This window comes from Hemicordylus capensis, chromosome 3 (assembly GCF_027244095.1).
Source record: "Hemicordylus capensis ecotype Gifberg chromosome 3, rHemCap1.1.pri, whole genome shotgun sequence".
Taxonomy (NCBI): Eukaryota; Metazoa; Chordata; class Lepidosauria; order Squamata; family Cordylidae; genus Hemicordylus; species Hemicordylus capensis.
The window spans coordinates 155,700,667-155,709,669 of NC_069659.1; the positions used below are offsets into that span (position 1 = coordinate 155,700,667).

A 9,003-nucleotide genomic window follows, 5' to 3' on the forward strand; every position below is an offset into this window, starting at 1 on the left:
GTGCTCATCCTGTCCCCTTTCCCACCTGCTTGCAAGGTGAGGGGAATAGGGAACAGAGTGGTAAGAGCAAATGCCCCTGAGTGACTGCACAGCTTAAGCTGTCCAGTCTGAGATTGTGCATGGTGGCATCCCTGTTGCCGGGCAACTCCATAGCTGCATAGGTGACAGGGCGGGCCACTGCCTCTGTCCTGATTCTCCTTTGTTAGACTAATAGTCTCAGGTTTCATTCTCTCACCTGAGAGGGACTTCTGTCTCTTCTTCCTCAATAGCATTTGCATACATTTTGTACTTGTATATGGTCTGCTGACTTTCCAAATACATAGGTGGGACCTGTGGCAATGATCATGCTCGTCCCCGCATGCTTTGGAATGTGAAGGGGACTCCAATCACCCATGATGAACCTGAAAAGAAATGTTATTAGCTAGAAGAATATTAGTTACCCATAAAGTTAGTTATCCAGAGCACCTTTTATCAGCTTCAGCAACAGATAGGAATGGAAATTGTAGTCTAACAACAGCTGCAGGGCTGATGTAGTGCAGCCCTGCATAATTCTCACAACAATAATTGTGAGATAATTCTCACAACAACTCTGTCAGATAACCCAGTCTTACCCCCATATTGCAACGTGTGGAACTGACGTCACCTAGGAAGATTATGGCTGATGGAGTTCCCACCTAAACACTCACAACTTTGCAAGATTACAATGTATTATATTACATTATATTAAATCTTACATAAACTTCCATTGTAACATTTCATGTGAAGTTTTTAACCCCCACAAAAGGTGTATATAAATAATAAGTGTTGGTATTACTATTCCGGTTAGGATGTGTGCACAGGAAAATGAAATAATGACTTTAAATCTCCTCAGGACACAATGCAACACAATTTCAGATGGCTATGGCTAGGGTTAAAATATATTAGGGCATTAAAATGTCTCAAGCATGGTTCCCACCCCCCCCCCAAAAGTATTTTCAGAGGCTCACATTTCAAAAACAAAATTTGTAACGGTCAGACATTTAGGATATTGAGTTTCAATTCTGAAAAATCAAATTCCCATATTGAATTTTTGCATCATTTTGCTTCATTTCTACACAAAACCAGAGTATTAAAAACACATGGAGTATGATCCATTCTTTCCATCACTAGCCCTGCTGAAATGAAGGGGAGGTGTGATACATGTGGAAAGTTTTTAGTGACCCAATATCTATCTTGCCTTAAAGGGAGTGAATTATTGGCAATAAACAGGAAATTTAGAAAATTATTCCACAATAGCTAAACAAGAAGTTTTAAGTAGAATTAATGGAGCCTACTTTCCACATATTTTAACATGGTGGCTCTTAATTAGGACCCCCACCCATGAGCTGCAATTTGATTTGTGTCTGATTGTCCGTACATTGGTTACAAATACATATTTTCTATACTTTGCACATTTGCCATCTTGTTTCAAAAAGCAAACAAGATAGCAGATCAGCAAACAAACAAACAAACAAACAAAACCCTGTTGTGGTCCCCTAGGCCTCTGTACCAAATACTGTGGATTTGGCTTATTGGATTGTGAATGCAGAAGTTATTTGTGTGGGAATTACACAAAAAAACACATGGGCATGATGATCTCATAAGTCTTCTTCCCTTCATGAGTAGGCTAAAAATACATTGACCTCAGTGACATTTCAGAAACACCATCTATTAGCATGATCTTTGGGTGAAAGACAGATAAGGGTTGCTATATTGGATAAAACAAGGGATCTTCACATTAATCTTGGGGTTGATAATTTAAAATAACCACATTAGAAATTATGTAGCTATCCTGTATTGATTGTGACTTGCTTCTAGAAATGAGTTACAGTTTTCCTTTTTTTAAAAAATTCACTTTCTTGTTTACTTTTCTCCATTAATATAAGCAGATAAAATCAACACAAATAAATCAATTAGAACTGGAAGGCTATGATCAGATATGAAAGACATGGATTTTCAGAATAGTTTAGCTCTCAGACCCTAACTTTTCTCCAGTGACATAAACTTTATTCATACTAAAGGATAGGGATGTGCACAGAACCAGGCAGGGGTGGTTCAAAGGCAGGGGGGTGCATCTTTAAGGGGGAGGGTGCACTTACCCCTCCCTCCTCCCTCCACTCCCCCCCCCCCATCGGCACTCTGTTTTTTTAAAGTCCATTGGGGCGACATCATACCTCCCTGCTACCCCATTGCTCCCTTTACCGGAAGTAACCGGAAACATCTGACATGCCTGCGCATATCAGGCATGTGTGCACGCACGCACACGATGTGCCCAGCATGTGCAGGCGCATTGGATACTTCCAGTTACTTCTGGTAAAGGGGACAACGGGGTGGCAGGGAGGTACATTGCCGCCCTGATGGAATTTTTAAAAATGGAGTGCCTGCAGGGGGGAAGTGGAGAGAGGGGTAAGTGCACCTCCCCCCACCCTTAAAGATGCACCCCCTGCCTTCGATCAGGGGGAACCGCCCACCATTTGAACCAGTTTGGGGGACCATAAAGGGCCTCCAAACCAATTCAGTGCACATCCCTACTAAAGGACAGGGTTGCCAACCAGATGGTGTTTAACATTCTGATCAGTTCTGGTCAAGTATCTAGGTAACAAGTATCAAAATGTCAGCAAAATCCAGATTCTCCTAGGATCTAAGTATAATCTACCAGGTCATCTTCTGAAACTTCTGCTGACTTATCAAATTCCAACAATCTCCACCCTAATCTGCCTGGTTTCATTTACCCTGATGAAACACCTTCAAGATCTTCATTGGGCAGCCAACTCCTTAGGATAGCCAAGCCAAATAAAGCAGCTTTAATAGAACTGAAATAAATAGTGATGAGTCCCAGCTATATATGGCAAGCGAAGCAGGACTGGCAGCCAATGAAGCCTTGTGAGGTGGTTGCCGCCCCAGGGCATTTTTCACACATCAGGCTTTACCACCAGTTTACTATGAGACTTTATTGTGAGTTCAAAGTTTCCCCAAAAAACCCGACACAAAAAGTGCATTTTTTAACTCTGGGTATGTATGTATGTATGTATGTATTTGATTTCTATACCGCCCTTCCAAAAATGGCTCAGGGTGGTTTACACAGAGAAATAACAAACAAATAAGATGGAACCCTGTCCCCAAAGGGCTCACAATCTAGTGCAATGAAAATGTGCAATGTGCAATGAAAAACGATGTGAGCTAAACATCCTGTGTGGAAAATGCCCAGGTGATACATTGGACAAGGTGGTGGTGATGCAATAATGAGGCCCACAAAGTCACCTTACTGGGCCTTTCTTTGTCTTGCTGCCACAAATCTCCTTGCTCACTCTGCCTTTTGGGAAAGCAGGGGGGCAGGAAGTGTCAGCCCCTCCCTCCTGCTTTTTGAAAAGGCAGGGAGAGTGGGAGAGTGGAGCAGCTGATGGAGAAGAGCAGTAGGTGCTGCCACCGCCCTCCACCAGAAAAAAAAAAGGGAGGAAGAAAAGAGGAAAATGCTGTGGGATGGACCTATGAGAGGGTAGAGGAGGAAAAAAGGGTGTGGTGGGGCAGCGATTGAAAAAATCCTCCATGGTGTGCTTTGGGTTGGGAGGAGGAGGAGGAGGAGGAGGAGGAGGAGGAGGAGGAGGAAGGTCTGGGTTGAGTACGGGGAGAGAAAAATAATCTATCATGCACTCTCTGTGCTACAGTAACGGAACAGTATGAATATGAAGATGAAGAATATTTACATACCACTTTTCAACAGAAGTTCCCAAAGCAGTTTACATAGATATAAATGAATAAAATGGCTCCTTGTCTCCAAAGGGCTCACATCACAATCTAAAAGTAGGATGAGGGTGAGAGAAAGTGGGGCCCTGAGGGGAAGGATATTGTGTGCCACAATAATACTGATGTGGGCAGTGGCTAACCAAGCCACTGCAGGTGCTGGCAAGACTTGGGCCATGCCTGAACCAAAGCACTGCTTCACCTTCTAATGGGGAACTGACCTACCTAATTCCTTATTACTAGGCAATCTGTTACACCAACCTAGCAGGCTTTCAGCCACTAGTATAACAAACAGCAGAACCACCCGAGTTTAATATGTATCGGAGATGAATTCTGGAGTCAACGCTGATCACACCAAACCAGAGGCAACCATGCCAGAGATTCAGGTTTGTCATCATCCAAATGTGGGAACCTGCAGTTCTGTCAGAAAAGTGACCTGAGGTCGACGCCAAACCTGAATTGGAACCTTTGGTTCTCTGCCAAAACCTCAGGTCAGAAAGCACCACTGTGCATCCCAAAGGCTGCTACTGTGTAAAACTGGAGTTGAGGTAGGAAGCTCCTCTTTCTTCATTTGGCTGCCATGGCTTTCCTTCATATGAAGGATGAAGCCCAAGCAACCAGTTGCTCCCCCACTTACAGACTCCCAGTCTGCCAATTGGCATAGTCTGGGAGCATGGTGGGCAGAATGGGGCCAACGGTGGGTCCATTGGACTGCCTTAACTGTTATGTGTGAAGGCAGCCCTAATGTCAGGACTCAAGCCTGGTGCATAAGAGGCTATATGGACTGTCTCTGAAGAGTGTTCAGAAGCTGTAACTCATTCAGAATGGAGCAAGCAGAATGCTGTCTGGTGTACATGCTATGGAGCATGTAACTTCAGTATTATTTCATCTGATTGGATACCCATTTGTTTCTGGGCCCAATGCTGGTTATGACCTTTAAAGACCCAAAGAGTCTGGGTACATTAATGACTGTCAGTTTCCTCCCATTTGGACCTGCATATCTACTCAGATGAACATCAGAGGCCCAGCTTTGCATCCCTCTGTTGTTGTTATCAGAGGTGACGTTGAAGGGCCCCTGAGTCAGAATCTCCTCAGTCATGGCAACTTCACTCAGGAGGTCCCCTTGGCTTCTTTGCTGCACACTCTTCAGCAAGCGGCGAAAATCTGGCTTTTTCAGCAAATCTTTTGGCTTTACTATGGTTGATCATGTGCTGTGGGTCTTGGCTGTTATAATTAGAAATGCCTGCAATTGGCTACAAGCCAGGTTTGTACTCTGGTGCCTCTTTTTAAAAATAGACCCACAGATGTGTTTAGGGCTCACCTTCTCCTGCCTGTTGGTATTTTTGTGGCGCCACTTTGCAGTGAAATAGCATACGGATGTATTTGAATTTAGGTTGCAAAAGGTCCTGGAGGTGGAACTGAGGCTTCCAGCAGAATATGCAGGGAAATGATGTGGTTGAATGATGGCCTGTACCACTACATGCCACACACTGAAGATCTATGCACATGTGCCACCAACTTAGAGTTGTACTAGTAGGCAGTACCATGTATTGATTGTACATGCTCTGGAACCAGGGGTAGCAGCAGCTTATCTAATCAGGTTATTATAAACAAATAAATTAAACAGCTTGTTTTGTGATGAAATGCTAGTGTAAAACTCAGAGCCCCATTAATGTAATTGGTTTCTTTTTGCTTATTTAAAAATGTTTCTTAGAAATATGTATGGAAACTCTGTTTGTAGTTCTTTGTAATATTTTTTTCTTTCATTCTATATTAAACAATAAAGAATTACTAGCTGAACCCGCACAGAGCATCTGTGCGGTAGTTCACTTCCTTTTTGGGTTTAGTTGGGAGAATTCGTTTGGCTGGTCCTCCCACAGCTCTCTCACTCGCTCTGTCCCCCCCAGTGCCTCTCTCGCTCGCTCTGTCTCTCCCCCCTACGAGACTCTCTTGCTTGCTCTGTCCCCCCCCCAGCGCCTCTCTCGCTCGCTCTGTTTCCTCCCCCCACGACTCTCTCGCTCGCTCTGTCTCTCCCCCCTCCACGACCGTCTCGCTCACTCTGTCTCTCCCCCCGCCTCTCTCTCTCGCTCTGTCTCTCCCCCGCGCACCTCTCTCGCTCGCTCTGTCTCTCCCCCCGCGCGCCTCTCTCGCTCGCTCTGTCTCTCCCTTGCGCGCCTCTCTCTCTCGCTCTGTCTCTCCCCCTCATGCCTCTCTCGTTCGCCCTGTCTCTCCCCCTTCGCGACTGTCTTGCTCACTCTGTCTCCCCCCACAGCGCCTCTCTCACTCGCTCTGTTTCTGCCCCCGCGTGCCTCTCTCGCTCGCTCTGTCTCCCCCCCTCCGCGACTCTCTCGCTCGCGCTGTCTCCCCCCCGCCGCGACTCTCTCGCTCGCGCTGTCTCTCCCCCCGTGGGCCTCTCTCGCTCGCTCTGTCTCTCCACCGCGCTCCTCTCTTGCTCTCTCTGTCTCTCCCCCCTACGCGACTCTCTGTCTCGCTCTGTCCCCCCAGTGACTCACTCGTTCGCTCTGTCCCCCCCCAGTGCCTCGCTCTGTCTCTCCCCCCTACGTGACTCTCTTGCTTGCTCTCTCCCCCCCACAGCACCTCTCTCGCTCGCTCTGTACATTCCCCCCACCTTCTGCCCTACTCCCCTCTCCCTCAAGCCTTCTGCCTCAGTCCCCTCCCCCCCAATCCTTCTGTCCCAGCTTGCTCCCTCCTCCGTTTCCACCTCTTTCTCTCTCTTTCTCTCTCTTTCATTCGTGCTCCCCCCCCCCGCCTCCGCTTTTTAGCCTGCTTGTGTTTTCCCTGCTGGCCGTTGCCGCATCCTCCTTCCTCCAGTCCCTGGTGTCGGGCCGCCAAGCGTTCAGCCTGCTCCTTCCTGCAGCCCTCCCTCTAGAGATCATCTTCCGAAGCGGCCAACTGTTTGTCTCTGCCCAGCCAGGCTCCCCTGCTTTCTCTCCCCTCAGCTTCCCCCCCTCCCTTCTGCCCCAGTCCGTTCAGTTCTCCTCTCCACTTGCCCGCTTTCCTTCCTTTTCTTTCCTCCCCAAATGGCCACTTCCCTACACTGCCAACCGCTGCCCAGCCAATCCGGCATCTCCACAGCCCAGCCAATCCGCTGGGTTGCGGGACGCATCCCCACAGAGACAGATCTACGGGAATTAATATATATGAAAATGTGCATCTTTGTGTTATATCTGCAAAAATATACATATCTCATAATTAAATGAACTAGATTTTTAAATTTTCATGATATATCATTTCCTTCCTTCCTTCCTTCTTCCTTCCTTCCTCTCACATATTTATTTCACATGGGGGGGAAATTCCTTTGGTGAGGGACCTAGTGTGCTGAATGCATGATTCGTTTAGGAACATAGGAAGCTGCCATATACTGCGTCAGACCATTGGTCCGTCTAGCTCAGAAATTGTCTACACAGACTGGCAGCTGCTTCTCCAAGGTTGCAGGCAGGAGTATCACTCACAGCCCTCTTGGAGATGCCAGGGAGGGAACTTAGAACCTTCTGCGCTTCCCAGAGCGGCTCCATTCCCTAAGCAGAATACCTTCCAGTGCTCACACATCCAGTATCCCATTCAGATGCAACCAGGGCAGACCCTGCTTAGCTAAGGGGACAAGTCATACTTGCTACCACAAGACCAGCTTTCCTCTAGTCTTTAAATAGCTTAAATAATTACGTGTGTGACTCTTTGTGTATATGTGTATGTGCATATGCAAATATTGATTGGGAGGAGAGCTGGTCTTATGAAAGCAAGCATGAATTGTATGCTTGTGTCAGTGTGGTGTAGTGGTTAGAGTGTTGGACTAGGACTGGGGAGACCTGAGTTCAAATCCCCATTCAGCCATGATACTTGCTGGGTGACTCTGGGCCAGTCACTTCTCTCTCAGCCTAACCTACTTCACAGGGTTTTTGTGAGGAGAAACTTAACTATGTACACTGCTCTGGGCTCCTTGGAGGAAGAGCAGAATATAAATGTAAAAGAAGAAGAAGAAGAATTGTCCTCTTTGCTAAGCAGGGTCTACCCTGGTTTGCATTTGAATGGGAGACTACATGTGTGAGCACTGTAAGGTATTCCCCTCAGCGGGTGAGGCCTCTCTGGGAAGAGCACCTGCATGCTTGTATGCAGAAGGTTCCAAGTTCCCTCCCTGGCATTTCCAAGATGCAGCTGAGAAAGATTTCTGCCTGTAACCTTGGAGAAACTGCTGCCAGTCTGTGTACCAGTGGTCTGACTCATAGTCTCAGTGGTCTGAACACAGGCAGCTTCCTATGCTCCTATGTTCCTATGATGTACATATTGTGTGAGTAAGTGAAAATCATAGGTAAGGAATGCTTACTTTAGAGTTATAGTCTCAGTGCACTTATTCTGTAGTCGTCTATAACCATTTGGTGGTTATATCATTGCCTGTAAGTGCCATCTGCAAAGCATCTGTTTGGAGTAAAATGGGCAAAGATGGTTATTTTTAAAATGCACTTGACACCTTGTGGATGTTTCTGAGCCTTCAATTAATAGGACACAAATAAAACTGGAATGTATTTCTCCATCTCATTATAGCAGCTCACGTTTGTGCTCATGTTATAATGTCAAGCTCAGAAATAATAAATAGTAATTTATTCTACTGGGGTGATGGAGATCACCAGACACCTAAGACAAATTAATTAGTAGCACACTGATGCTAAAGGCAAACTCACAAGAATATTTTTGTCATTTTCCCATATCTTCAAGATGATGTTACTCCATATTGCAGTACATCAAATATTGAATTTGCTGGTAGCTTCAAGAAATGATATCCACCATCACTTTTTCAGTATAGGAGAAATCATGCTATAAGGAGGAGAGTCTGTCTTCGGTACTCTGTTCATAATACTCAGACAGTGCTGTTCAGAATATGTTATTATGAGTGTAGGGAGAATGGAAATTATTATTCACACAGGTCCTCATATCTGCCTGTCTTCCCCCACTCTCCCTCAGTCCATGTTGTATTCTATCCAGTATCTTTTATGTTTTGTTGTTTAGAAATGAAGTTTGTCCCAGTTGGGATCCTGTAGAGGGTGTGTGTGGGGGGGGGATGGAGTCAGAAAAGAAAAGGGAGGGGAAGGAGAAGGAGAAGGGGGAAATGGAGTTGTTTCTGAATATACTCTTAGTTAAATCTATACCAGATTAATTTGTGTTTGTGAGGGAAGCAGCTATAAAACACTTGGCAACTGAGATTTTGAACCAGCTAAGCATGTGAGTCCG

General features: G+C 45.9%; 1 long non-coding RNA gene across 1 annotated transcript; it reads right to left on the reverse strand.

The window, feature by feature from the left end:
- Positions 1-285: 285 nt before the first annotated feature.
- On the reverse strand, positions 286-8,717 carry LOC128351605 (uncharacterized). Its single transcript, XR_008319904.1, has 3 exons — positions 8,457-8,717; positions 8,102-8,193; positions 286-401 (listed from the first exon to the last, which is right to left on the reverse strand). It is a non-coding gene; the product is annotated as an uncharacterized LOC128351605 (long non-coding RNA).
- Between the last annotated feature and the right edge of the window lie 286 nt (positions 8,718-9,003).